The 14,842-nt window shown below is 40.1% G+C and overlaps 1 long non-coding RNA gene across 1 annotated transcript; it reads right to left on the minus strand.

Annotated features, from left to right (window-relative positions):
- Nucleotides 1-6,261: 6,261 nt before the first annotated feature.
- LOC105528119 lies at nucleotides 6,262-13,343 on the minus strand. Its single transcript, XR_001004315.1, has 3 exons — nucleotides 13,146-13,343; nucleotides 7,300-7,370; nucleotides 6,262-6,880 (listed from the first exon to the last, which is right to left on the minus strand). It is a non-coding gene; the product is annotated as an uncharacterized LOC105528119 (long non-coding RNA).
- Nucleotides 13,344-14,842: the final 1,499 nt, after the last annotated feature.

Genomic DNA, 14,842 nt, shown 5'->3' on the forward strand with positions numbered 1-14,842 from the left:
CTCACTTTGCCCCTTCTTTACTGAAAGTTGTCTGAGTCCTGGGTGCATAACAGGTGACATTCATTCACCCTATCCTGTCATTTGAAATTTTCAACAATCTGGCCTCATCTACAATTTAACTTTTCTCTTGTCCTTCCCCTTACTATTTCTAGAAAACACCATATTCTTTCTTACCTCCACAACTTTGAAAACACTGTCTCTTTCCATCTGGAAATCTTTCTTTTCATAGATTTGGATAACTAAGTAACATTCTATACCATATACTTCTGCATACTTATGTCTTTTTCTGTGAATTATAACTGTTCATAAAAACACAAACTAGCAATATTTAATATCAAGGAATGTTTCATTCATTAGTTTATTGACTGATCATGGTCTATAAGATTCTGCAGATGTCCACCTACCTCCCAGTCTTGTGTCACAGTCTCCTTTTTCTTGCTTGCTATGCCTTACCACACAACAAATGCCTAATGCTGTTTCCTGTTTTAGAAATTCCATACACTTGTCCTCCACCCAAAATGCTCTTTCTCCACCTCTTCACAAACTCTACTTCTCTTTTAGGTGTTTCCTTGAATGTAATTTCTTTAGAAAAACCTCTGACTCTCAAAAGCTTTGGTCCTCCTGTTATGTGCTTTTATGGGACCCTTTACTTTTCCTTTGCAGTATTTATTTCAGTTGTAATTAATTATCCATTCTATTATCTCTTGAATGCTTATTTCTCTTAATATACTCTGAACTCCTAACACAATGATTAGTACTGGTGGATGCTCCATTCTTTTTTAAATAAATAACGGTGGATATTTTTTCTCCACAGCAGTGCTTTTTTTCATTAATCTTCACTGGCTGACAGGTGCTGCATAATCTAACATTGCTTTTATTTTTGGATAAAGCATTGCATTCAAATCATTTCATTAGATTTAGAAGTCTTCCTGGAAATAGACACGAACTACCAACTCTAGAGCTTTGGAAGTGACTTTACTTCCAGCTCTTTTGCTGTCTTCTCCTCCTGTCCTTAATCATCTCACTTGCCTAACAAGTGAGTCATTCACATAACATTTAAGAAGAAACTCCCATTTGCTACTTTGTGTCCTGTTTGATGTCTTCTTTTCCTTAAGGACAAGACACAGGATAAAAGATAAGTATTACACAAACATGTCTTCATCATGCCTGGCCTTTTCCAATCAGTATTCCAAATATATACATGCATATAATGCATTCTGTTCATTTCAAATGAGATGTAATTAAATGCTATTTTATACCAAATATCAAAAATCCAATTAGCTATTCAAGTAGACTCCAGAATTTTTTCTGTTTGGCCATTCTTACTGAATATTTCAAGATTTATTGAGTCAAAATTTTATATGATTTAAACTGAGACTACAGAGTTTCAGGATGAGTTTTAGAGAAACTAATTCCAGGTATATTCTTACTGATCCTATTATATCTTTCTATGAGAGATATAGGACAAATACTTCTCTTCTGACTTCAAAAAAATGAAGAAATGGGGACTATGTCAATAGCCCACTTTTCTCTGGAGCAATGAAAATGTTCTAAATCTTGGCTGTTCAATATGGTAGCCCTAGCCACATGTGACTGTCGAACACTTGAAATGTGATTAGTGCACTGAGAGCCTGAATTTTAAATTTAATTTGATTTAATTGATTTAAGGTTACATAGTCACATGTGGCTAATGGTTAGTGTATATCACAGCACAGCTTTCTATGCTCAAAGTGATGGATAAATGGGCTTCCGGATTTGTAAAAGAAGAGAGTCAGGAAGGGACTGTTAGGCACAGTGGCTCATGCCCGTAATTCCAGCACGTTGGGAGGCTGAGGTGGAAGGATTATTTGAGACCAGGAGTTTGAGACCAGCCTGAACGACATAGTGAGACTCCATCGCGACAAGAAAAACAACAAAAAAAGAGTGATTGTTAATTCTGGTCCTCTCCTCCTTTCTCATTTAGGTGAGGGGACAATTCACAAGCAGACACTTGTTTCTAATAGGATGTCCTGACTATGGTGAGACATTCCATGCCCTAAAACTACACATCACCTCATCAGAAACACTGAAAGACAGACTTCCACAAAAATAATTTGCTAAGCTTGTTTAAACAGACATGCTGGGTTTCTTCTCTCTCATAAGACTCAGATATAGAAATGTTTAAAGGGTTCTGAATCATACCAATAATATGAGCACGTATTATGGCTGAGTGTTTGTGGAAATATTGCACATCCACCCAACTCATCACCTGTTAAGTCACATCTTTGTTTTATTTTCAAAAATGAAATGATTCATAGTCATTTCATTCATGGGACTTGGTGCCAGTTTATTTCTGGGAGTTTAATTGCCAGCTTCTGGAATTGAGACACAAATGTCTTAATATAAACAGGCTATAGGCAGGAGCTTTCAATCTTGTTTCCCCTTGGAAAAGCACCAGTAATTTCATATTTGGTCTAATAAATCAGTTTCCGGAAGAATATTTGCTGACGTCATTTTTTATATCCCTCATGGATTCGATATGGAAAAATACCCTGGTCATGTTCAAAGCAATAGATTAGTTCTGGTAGTGTCTTTCAGCCTGTGGGAGCCCTCATTCCTCTGCAGTCATGGTTTGGAAGTGGTTGTATATCCTAGTACAAGAGAAATGCTTTTGTGAAAGGCAGATTTGGAGGTATGTTGGACAGAGAAGCTGGAAACTGATCTCCTTAAAACATTGATTTCATCATGTCTGTGTTTAAGTTGTGGCTGCAGTTTGCTATTTTCGGAGACAAGGCCAATGTCAGCCTGTATTCAAAGCTCTCTATAGTCAAGCAAGTCACACTTACTAGGTGAACCACACTGCAAAGGCCCTTCTACCTCCTCACATTTAAAATTTTATCTATTGAATTTTGATCAAGATTAACATTAAAGGAAGCTTTCAAAGCCAAAAGAGATGAGAAGATTCCACCAAAAAAAAAAAAAAAAAAAAAAGCAACATGCAGCATAAACATACCCAAAAAGAAGAGAGGTTTTCTGTCTGGAGCCCACACTGCTGTGATTGTATGTTTAGGAGGACAGGGTGATTTTCATTCATCCTGTAGCTGTTTTCCATGCTCCAATTCTAGTAATTCATGATACACCTATTACGCACCTACTGTGTGCAAAGAACTGGGCTCAGTGGTACAAGAGAATCTGTTTTCAGCCTCATTGGCTATTTTAAGCCATGCATTTTAAATGAATCTGTATTTCAAACAATTTCAAACACAGGAAGATTGAGAGACTAATACAATGATACTCTATATAGTCATCACCTAGCTTTAACAGTTAGCAAGCATTCGTCATGTTTGTATCACTTATTCTTTTCTGTTGTAGTTATTGTTGCTAAATATTTTTAAGCAAATCCCACATTTGATGTCACTTCTCAACACATTTGTACATATCTCTAAATAATATTAGCATTTTTTTCCCCATAACTACAGTACCATGGTCACACCCAAGAAAATTGAGAAGATTTCCTTGTAGCCTCCAATAACCAGCCAATATTCAAATTTTCCTACTTACTAAAAAAATGCCTTTTTAAAAATTAGTTTGTTCAAATCAGGAGCTAAACAAGGCCCAACATCACATTACATTAGCATAACCGTTACCATAACTGTAAACATTACATTAATCAAATCCAAACAAATTTTCTTTGATATATATAATGTACTTTTATATAAAAATATTTTTATTGTATTTATAGAATAAACACACACAAACACACATATATTTGACATGTTGAAGAAATTCGGTCAGTTGTCCTGCAGTCCCTGCACTCCAAAATTCTAAATTTTTCTGTTTACTTCTTTGTGGTATTATTTATCTTAATCCTTTATCCCTCCATTTTCTTTTCTTACTTTTTTTTTCTTTTTTGAGACAGAGTCTCGCTCTATTGCCCAGACTGGAATGCAATAGAGCGATCTCACCTCACTGCAGCCTCCGCCTCCCAGGCTCAAGTGTTTCTGTCTCAGCCTCCCAAGTATGTAGAATTACAGGCATGAGCCACCATGCCCAGCTAATTTTTGTATTTTTAGTAGAGACAGGGTTTCACCATGTTGGCTAGGCTGCTCTTGAACTCCTGGCCCAAGTGATCTGCCTGCCTTGGCCTCCCAAAGTTCTGGGATTATAGACATGAGTCACTACTCCTGGACCCTCCATTTTCAATAAACTTGAAAGTTTATGTTCAATTTTTCTTTTGGCAAGCATGCAGTACTTCAAAAGTGGTGCTATGTGCTGCACATTGTACCACATCAGGAGGCACACAATGTTGATCATACCACTCTCTAAGCATCCTCCATCTTCCCCTACAAAGTTAAAGAGAACCTTGGGGAAATCATTTAACCTTGCAGAGCCTCAGCTTTCTCATAGAGACAATGGGGATAATAGTAGTACACCCTTGCAAATTTGGTGTAAAGATTACACTATGTAATCTTTGTAAAGATGTTAACTTATTATGAATAAGGCATGCAAAGTACTTAGTACAGTATACTGGTCTAGGAGACTCTTAATAATATTAGCTATTATTGCCTTTATAAATTACTTTGGCTAAACAGGCCAGGTAACTTTCATTGAGTAGACAGTATTTGAAGGATAAAATGAAAAGGCATAGACCCCAACACACTAAGGCTCAGAGAAATCTCTCTGATAAATTTCTTTTTGGGACTAGATTATAAACTTCAAGATAGCAGGAATTTATTAATTCCTTATCCACAGTATGTAGTTCGGTGCATAGCCCTCAATAATAGATGAGTAAAAAATCCTACACAAACTCAACTTTAGACTGGTTGGTGTCTTATTGTGAAGTCCCTTGCCCCCATCCCTATGATACCCACATAACATCCCCTTATTCCCAGCTCTGGACACTTGCCTCTGCCATTTCCGCTGCTTAGAAGACCTAGGCCCGGCCACTCACGGTGGCTCATGCCTGTTGTCCCAGAACTTTGGGAGGCCGAGGTGGGCCGATCACCTGATGTCAGGAGTTCAAGAGCAGCCTGACCAACATGGTGAAACCCCGTCTCTACTAAAAATACAAAAATTAGCTGGGCGTAGTGGCAGGCGCCTATAATCCCAGCTACTTGGGAGGCTGAGGCAGGAGAATCGCTTGAACCCAGGAGGCAGAGGTTGCAGTGAGCCAAGATCACGCAATTGCACTCCAGTCTGGGGCACAAGAGAGAGACTTTGTCTCAAAAAAACAAAAACAAAAACAACAACAAAAAAACAACCTAGGCCTAGGTCCTCTGCTTCTACCAATGTAAGTTGGACCAGTCCTTCCATGTCTTTCTCTTACCTGTAACCTTTGGGAGGACTTTTCTGAGACTGTTCCACCCTATATCCCACTTTTTCTTTTCTCAATACCTACATCATACTCTTTGTCCACAAAATTTGATGCTTATACTTTACAGATTTGTAGGTTATCTTGCTTTCTAATAACTCCCTACACTTCCATCTTATTTCCTCTAAGTAAATTGTAAACTCTTTAATGGGTAATGTGTTAGTCAGTTTTTGCTTTGTTACAAAGAAATATCTGAAGCTGTGTACTTTATGAAGGAAAGAGGTTGAATTGGCTCATGGTTCTGCAGACTGTACATGAAGCATGGTGCCGGTTTCTGCTTTTGGAAAGGGCTTCAGGAAGCTTACAGTCATGATGGAGGGGAAGGGGAGCCAACATGTCACCTGGTGAGAGGGAGTAAGAGAGAGGGGGAGGTACCACACCCTTTTAAGTAACCAGATCTTGTGTAAACTAACAGAGTGAGAACTCACTCATCACCAAGGGGATGGCACTAAGCCATTCATGAAGGATCCACTCCCCTCATCCAATACCTTTCACTAGGCTCTATCTCTAACATGGGATTACATTTCAACATGAGATTTAAAGGAGACAAACATCCCAACCATATCAGCTGAGTTGGTGTTTTCTGCCTTTCCAACTTCTATCTCCTCTTACCCAATACCCATTCCCAACCCAAACACCTGGCACAGGAGTAGACACAGTAGAACTTCATATAAGTACTACCTGCTAATTTAGCATCTCTTGTTACACCTTTTTCAATGTACTTGGTAACTGAAGGACATGGTCATCAATACACTGCCTGGATGAGCGTGGCATATCCCTACTACCACTGCATTATGATTGTCTGCTTATGTGCCTGTGTCCCTATCAAACTGATAGAGTCCTGGAAACAGAGATTATGGATTTTCACCTCTGTTGCCCTAGGAACTTGTACAGGGGTTGGCACATAACAGATAATCAATCAGTGATGAATTTAAGAAATGGTGGGTCAACGAATTTGATGAAATTCACTTTTGCCTGAAAAAAAATTTGACTATTTAGACTAGTTCAGTCAACAAATTAAGATGTTTGAACCATTTACACATATGGGCCCAGTCCTCATGAGAATATGAAACGTGTTTGTAGGAGTCAGATAAAATTAGAACTAAAATTGAAATGGAAGAAAAATATTAAAGAAAACCATTGACTACTAATGGCTTTATTGTTCTACTCAGGAGCATTATGGAGCTTTCAAGGTTTTAAACCTAAAGAAAAACTCTTAACAGTAAAATTTCTATCAGGAGAGAGAGCTAGTTTGAGGTCTCTTGGTACTGCTTAATTCACACTCAAGAAATAACTCTCTTCTGTCTTCTGGAAGCTACACTATTGTTCCTCCTTCCCCACCCAACAACCAAAAAACAAAGCAGCTTCGAGTCCTGGAAAGTACAGAAGAAAAATCTTCTCTGCTCATGTTGTAGGTGTGTTTCTTCCACTACTTGCGGTGGAATTCATCAACCAGGTTTCCAGGCTGTGTTCCACACATCTTCTTCTGAATCCTCAGCCCAGGCAGAAATCAGACACTTCCATGTTGTCCTTTAAGAGAAGAGTTGGTAGGCTGGGCGCGGTGGCTCAAGCCTGTAATCCCAGCACTTTGGGAGGCCGAGATGGGTGGATCACGAGGTCAGGAGATCAAGACCATGCTGGCTAACACGGTGAAACCCCGTCTCTACTAAAAAATACAAAAAATTAGCTGGGCGAGGTGGTGGGCACCTGGAGTCCCAGCTACTCAGGAGGCTGAGGCAGGAGAATGGCATGAACCCGGGAGGCGGAGTTTGCAGTGAGCTGAGATCCGGCCACTGCACTCCAGCCTGGGCGACAGAGCGAGACTCTGTCTCAAAAACAAACAAACAAACAAACAAACAAACAAAAAGAGAAGAGCTGGCATTTCAGTGTTTTAAACACTGGCATATTCTGGTTCAATGGCCCAGCTAGATGTAAGGAAAGTGTGTTACCCAATTTTTTTCATCCTTTGAACCAAAAAGATGCTCTTCCTTATGTTTTACTCCACCTGATCATTGCCTGGCTTGAAGGAAAAAAGAGAACACTTTTCAAGAGCTGAGAAAATTGGCATTGATTTAACATAATTTAGTTAAAAGTTAGTTCTCCCCTGCTGTGAGCCACAGCTGATTATTTAGAGAATTATTACCATTCAGTGTTCATTGAGTTTTATCTTTCTAAATTTTCACTGATTAGCATGATTTGTTACTAGGAAAAATATTATGATTTTAATTGCATTTTGGCATCTTAAAAGAATGTTTCACACTACTTAACATCTGCAGTCAACAGATGTTTAAACACAACTCCCTCAATGACTAAAATTTGGCAAAATGTATAATAGTTGGAACAGCTTAAAATTCTAAATATACTTCTAGGAACATGATACAGGCAGATGAAGTACTACTTGTATGTGTTTTATATTAAATATTAAAATATTACATATACCATCCGTCTCGGAGATGACAGGTTTCAGGGAAAAAATCAACAACAACCAAGAGATGTTTCAACCCTACCATACCAGAGATATTCTATCTATAAGCAGGGCTATGTCTTATGGTCACTGTCAACTGCAGTGGAGACCCTTTTTTAAGTGCTATTTATTGTGGTTAACTCTAGAGGCTGGCAGAGGCAAAACTGTGAGACAGATACTTTTGTCCCTTTTGCTTCCCCTTTTGGCATCCTTCTTTTCTCTGACTCAGATCCTCAGGAGCCTCCATGAAGGTATATTCTAAGATTAATACGTCAGACTTGAGTTTAAGTTCATTGGTCAGCCTTCAGTTAACTGGGACAAAGATTCATTCATATCTGTGTGTGTGTGTGTGTGTGTGTGTGTGTGTGTGTCTGTGTGTGTGCGCGCGCGTGCGTGCACGCTTGCGTGTGTGTGGTGTCTGTCTGCTGTCTGTTTCTCAAGGCAGGGGGGGAGAGAGGAGAGAGGATGACCCAATTAGCATTTCCTCAACTATTTGACCAGCCATTGGTCAAATTAGCATTTGACCAACCATTTAAGCCGTTAGGTTTAGCATGGCTTAAAGAAATCCAGAGAAAAATCATGAATTTCATTTCAATCACAACTTTTAACAATCTACTCCTATGGGCACTTTATGACAGTTGATAACTCAGGGCTTAGCAGAGAATTGCTTCCTGTCCCCTTGTTGAACTCACCCCCAGTGAAAATGCCATTTCTACATCAAGAATCCTAGAGGCTGTAGCAGAAAGAATGAGAAATCCACATTTTCTATCCCTGGATGGTTAAGTTCACAGTCACAGGAACTGTGCAGATATAAAGACTTCCAATCAATATGTCTCTGCCTAAGCTTATCCCGTTATTCTGTTCTCTGTTACTGATTTAAGTCAGTAAATTTTGAGTACAGCCAATTACTTTATATATTGTGGGTGGGCCTAGTCCAATCAAGTGAAGGCCTTAGAAGCAAAGACTAAGATTTCCTGAAGAAAAAAGAAATTGGTCTCAAAACTGCAGCATAGAAACCCTACTAGAATTTCCAGCCTGGCCTGACCTGCAGATTGGGGACTCAACACTGACTGAAACATCAACTCATCTGAATTTTCAGACCGCCAGCTTTCCCTACAGATTTTGGACTGGCTGGCCCCCAAAACTGAATAAGCCAATTCCCTAAAATCTCCTCTCTGTCTCCTCTCCCTCTTGACTAGTCCACATGTGTATATGTAACATCTGGATTCAGAGAAGGTGACTGTACCCAGGAGGAAGTCGAATCATGGAGAGATAAATAGGACTAGGCTATGAGAAGTGCAGTGCAGGTGGTCCATCAGGAAGAGGAAGCAGCTTGTACAAAGACGAAGGAGATGGGGTCTCTGCCTTTGAGGGGGAGAATGGAGGGAGAGAGCCTGAGAGTTGGGAGACTGTGTGTTAGAGAGCAGTGGGTACTAAGACTGGATGGATTGGTAGGACCCAAGAACTGATGTGTAGAAAAGAACCTCTTCTTTTTTTTCCATGCAGGGGGCTTAGAATTATTGCATTTTTTAAAACACTGAGTCATCTTTTCTATAGTATTCTACAACAGAGTCCACTTCAGACTATGCGGCTGCCCCCAGCTGTCACCATATCTTCTGTCTTTCATATCCATCCCCAAAGGCATTTACTCTTCCTAAAAGGATCGCCCTCCAAAGAAATTTTAAAAGAATCTTATCAAGGAGTCCTGGAGAAGAAAGGGATGTGAGGGTCAAGTCGCAACTTTGAGAGGAAATAGAAAGAGGGCCCCTTTCTGAGAAAGGAGAATTTCAAAGAGTCTAAGAGAACCAAAAATTCAGGACCCAGGAAGGTAAGCATTCCTGTTTATGCAAGCATCACAGACCATTTGAATGAGTGGGTTTTTCAGGTGATATTTAAATGAATAAACAATATCCATGTCTCAGGGTCAGAAATGGTACTTTTGCAACTGAATCTGTCCCTCTTGAGAGGCTTCCACAAGACTGAGAGGGTGGGATGACTTAATGAACATTAAAAACAATGTTATTAGGCCGGGTATGGTGGTACATGCCTATAATTCTAGCACTTTGGGAGGCTGAGGTAGGCAGGCCCAGGAGTTTGAGACCAGTCTGGGCAACATGGCGAGACCCTGTCTCTAATAAAAATACAAAAATTTAGCCAGGCATGGTGGCACACACCTGGAGTCCCAGCTACTCGGGAGGCTGAGGTGGGAAGATCACCTGAGCTCAGGAAGTCAAGGCTGCAGTGAGCCAAGATTGCACTACTGCACTCTAGCCTGCATGGGCAGGAGTGAGACCCTGTTTGAAACACAAAAAACAATCAAACAAAAAAATCCCACACAATGTTATTTTTAAAATACTGAGGGGAGAGGAGGTGGAAAAAAAGGGGAAAACCTAAAACTCTCCATATTCCTACCATCAGAAAATTACATTAATGTGATAAGCGACTTTCTCCCCTCTGAATCTCCAATTCCATTACTTGTAGTAAATATGAATCTTATTCCACAAACTCAGATGTGTAAAAAAAAAAAAAATAGCACTTTACTTTTTACATAAAATTAATCCTAAGCCTATAGCAACTCTCTTTATCCTATTAGGTAATTAGGAATTTGGTCTCAGATATTATTGTCACCCTCAGGGATGGGCAAGGGTCTCAGGGTTTTGTGTAGCACCAAACCCTAATAAGGTCTCTTCAGCCATTGAACTTACTCTACAGTATTAACTGCTGAGGTGTCCATGGTCTCAGACTACAAGGTCTCTTCTGGTTCTGGCTCCTCTGCTGCTGCTTTTAAAACCAGGAGAATCTTTGGTGAGACTTTGGAATTCCCAGATCCCTAGCCAGCCTCCCTAGGGTCTTCCTCCTCATCAGAGTGCTCCAGAACTCAGACTAAGATTCCATTTACACTCCAAACACCTTCCCTTCTCTCTCCAGTTCCTCCAGGACACCAAGCATAATCTCCTCAATGGGTTTAGGTTTTACAAAATTCGGGACCAGAATCGGAAGTGTCTTGCAGACAACTTTGGCTTCTGGTCCTATGACAAACATCTCCCTTGTGGCAAGAGGCCACAAAAAAGCCCTGACCATCTGCTTACAAGGGAGGAGGGGAACAAACACTGGGAGGACAAATACAAGTTAATATTCCAAAAATTATACCACCACAAACTGTTGACCGTTTGCTAAGTCTCTTTCCCGAATGTTCTTGTGCTTATAAAGCAAAAATCTCTACACATAAGCTTTTCTTTTTTAAGCAAAAAGGGGATTGTACTATATATATGTAGTTACAGCTTGCTTTTTTTTTTTTCCACTTAGTATAGTGTGGGTATCTTCCTAGAGTGTCCTTGTTTTATTTGTAACATTGGTTACTGCTCCACTGATGGGTACTCAGGTGGTTTCCATTGTTTTGCTCTTTCACACAATGCTGTATTGTGCACATACATGTACATCTCTGTGTTATTTTTCTATCATCACTTTCTAGAAGTGAACTGACTAGGTTGACCAAGTGGCTAGTGAATCAATACTCAGGTTTATTTGCAAACAGGAGCATAGTTCTCTGTTTCTCTGCACTGCGGGCCCCGGCCAACTCTGGTGGGTTGGTTAGCACATGCTGGTTTTAGAGAAAGAGCCTTAAAATGCATTTCTCAAGATCTTAGTCTTCATGCATTTGAAAAAGTTGGTGGAGTTGGTGCAAAGATTATTCTAAACATCTTTCTAGTTTGCCTCAGTGAATAGGACTCTCACTATTAGTGTATAGGAAACAATAATCCGGGCTTTACAACTAACCAGCTAAGAGACCCTGGACAAACCATGTCCCACTTGAGGTCTCAGGTAGATCATGTAAAATGGAGATGGGACAGACAGACGATCTCCTAAAGACTTCCTGAAGTGATATCATACATATTATCATATGTCCTCTGCATTCATAAACATACAATGTCCTGGGCAGGTAACAAGTGTCTGTCTGTGGATTGATGACAGACTTTGGGCTATATTGACTTTGCTATGCCTCTTCAATTTCCTACTTTATATTTTTGGAACAGTATAATATATTTGTATTAGCTTGTGTTCCTCCAAAAGCTGACCCAAGGACAAGGGTTCAGGTTTAAGAGGTTTATATTTGGAAAGTGCAGGAAAGACCAGTAAGGGAGGTGGCTGATATAAGGTATGTTATCAAGCCAACTGTCACTGGGCTTAATCCCGAAGGGCAATGCTGAGAAATAGCATAAAACCCATGCTTCGGAGTTATCTACCTTTAGATCAAGGGTGCTGGGGTGTTTATACATGAAATTCCATCAGCACACCCTAATGTGCTAATGTGCTAATTATCAGCACATCTAGCCTGCCATGCAAAGGCTGAGCAGCCTGCCTTGGTTTAGGGAAAAGCCTTCAGGTCAAGAGTGCAAAAAGAGTTTTCTGGAACACAGCTAAGGGATGTGGGCATGGCCACAGTGTCTACTGTGTAACTCTCACAGTTCCCCTCACACCAGCCTTGCTTTACTCTTCTGTGTCTTTGCTCATGTTGTCTTCCCTCCTTTCCCTTTCTGATCAATTTCAAATCCTCAGACTTCCTAGTTTGTGTCCTGCCTCTGCTACTTCCTAGCTGAGTGACTTTAGGCATGTTACTTAAGTGCTCTGTGCCTCAGTTTCCTTATCTAGAAATAGGCATAGTGATCATTGTCATCTCATTAAACAGTTGTTAGGATCAAATGGTAATAGTGGAAAGCACTTATGGAAGTGCCTACCACTTAATACGTCTTCAGTAAATGTCATATTTTTTATTATCCTTCAATAGCTACTTAAAGTGGTAATGCCTTGAAGAAAGCATCCCTGGGACTCCAGGCTGGGTTAAGGGCTCAGGTCCCTTCTTAACACATGATGATGACATTTTTCATATGCAAGTTTATCTTCTCCTATGGACAGTGAGTCCAGGAAGGCATCACTGTGGCTTACTCAAGTCTGTGTCCTCTGCAATTCTTGCAGGACCTAACCTGCCATTCTGTGAATGAGTAATAAACAGAGACTTTGCTTTCATTCACTCATAAATAAACCTTTTGCTTTAAGATTCACCCTGAGTAAAATGTAAATTTCATCAAACTGTAGTAATAATACACTTCCTTTATCCTAACACATACATTGCCAACAGTGCTTCCTTAAAACACACACACACACGCACATACAAACCAGTGCTTAGTATTTCTGAAATCAGGTTGTCAGTCTTAATACTGAGATTTTTTTTCATTTTATCTGCCTTTCTTTCACAAAGTTGGCTATTATTAAGTAAATGATTAAATAAATGCTAGACTCTAGTATTAAAATTGACAAATGTATGGTTTAGACATCAAAGTGAAGGATAACTTGGGAATAGTTCTCAGTTGCTCTTCAAGAAGAAAGCAGGTTCCTGGGGTTCCTCGCCACGTGGTGGATCTCATACTCCCGTCATTCTGCTAACACAATCCCAGGACCTGATTCTGTTGCGTCTCTCAGGGTATCCGTCTCATCCCGATCAAGGATGAGCAGAGCAAACTGGTAGGTCCTAGGAGTGGGAAGGGACAGAAGAACTAGTCTGATACCATGTTGGAAGGTCAAGACAGAGATGCCAAATCAGATGTCAGGATGGAGGAGCCAACAAAATGGGCAATAGGGGACACAGTTGAGGAATGGAGTGACAGTAGCAAAAGAATGAGAAGTAGGAACCCGGCACAGAGATGTACACCCAGCCAAGAGGTTATCCTGCATTAGATGACAGTGAGCTGGCCTGGAATGGATACCCCAAAACCAAGATCCATGGCAGAGGGGACACTAGCAGTACAGGGTCTGGCCCTGGACATCAGGTGGGTGAAGCTGTTGGAGATGGTGGAGAAGACGGCATTGATGATGAACCATGAGCCTTGGGAGGGTTTAGTCAGATATTAAACATTGCCTCATTTAATTTTGCTTGAAAAGAAAAATAATTCAGGTTAGAATATTTTAGAACACAGGCTTGCTAATATCACTAAACCAGAAAAAAATTATCAAATATGTATATATATTTGATATATATATAAAAGAGCAAATCCAGATTTGAATCCAGTCTCCTTGAGTTAATAGCCAGAAGAATTTGGGCAAACAATTTGGACAAGCAGGTTCTCTGCATTTAACTTTTCATCATGAAATACACATAATACTCCTAGGCTGTTGTGAGGAATTATTAAGATAAGAAGATAATGACAGCAATGGTCTACTGAATACTTAATATTTCCAGGCACGGTACCAAGGGTTTTCCCATACTTTGGTCTTATTTTCTAAAATTAGCCTACAAGGCAAGTACTATAGATTCTTATATTACAGCTGCAAATTGAGTTTCAGTGTGATTAAGTAACTTGTGCCATGTCTCATAGCTAAAGAATATATATACATCATCACACATGGAATTCAGTAGGTGTTTAATACATGTGAGTTTTCTCCTTTCACTCTGCTTGCAATGCTAGCCATAGAAGATTTTAAAATTGTCCGATTTTTGAAGAAAAAACCCTTGGAAGAGCACCCCCTCTCTGCTGGACTAGAGTTTAACTATTATCATGTTCTTTGTGAATTTGATAGCCTTTTAATCCACCAAGGCTATGACCTTCTTATAATGTGCTAACTTCCTCTGCCGCCAGTGTTTCTCGCGAGGGACCTCCATCTGCATTTGTTTGTGGCTGTCTCTCTCTGTGACATTTCCTCCTTTACCTGATTCTCAAGATAATTTGTTTTTCATTTGAGCTTCAGCAACCTGAGAGATGATGTCAAAATCAATCAATCCTCCAACAAGCTTTGTAAATACAATTCCTTGGTTTTGCAGAAAGGATATCTCTGTTGCCCAGTTCTTCCTGGAGCAGTGCGGCCACCCAAAGGAGAATCAGGAGGTTAGAACACATCCTAGAACATGAAATCTCATGCATGGGGGGATGTCAGCCTCATAGCATCTGAGTCCTAGGGTGGGAAGATGGGAGCTGAGGAGGTGTCATGCCCTGGGACTTCTGGAAACTGCAGGTGGAACATAAGAGCCCTTGGTC

Source organism: Mandrillus leucophaeus, unplaced genomic scaffold (genome assembly GCF_000951045.1).
Source record: "Mandrillus leucophaeus isolate KB7577 unplaced genomic scaffold, Mleu.le_1.0 Scaffold700, whole genome shotgun sequence".
In the NCBI taxonomy this organism is placed as follows: domain Eukaryota; kingdom Metazoa; phylum Chordata; class Mammalia; order Primates; family Cercopithecidae; genus Mandrillus; species Mandrillus leucophaeus.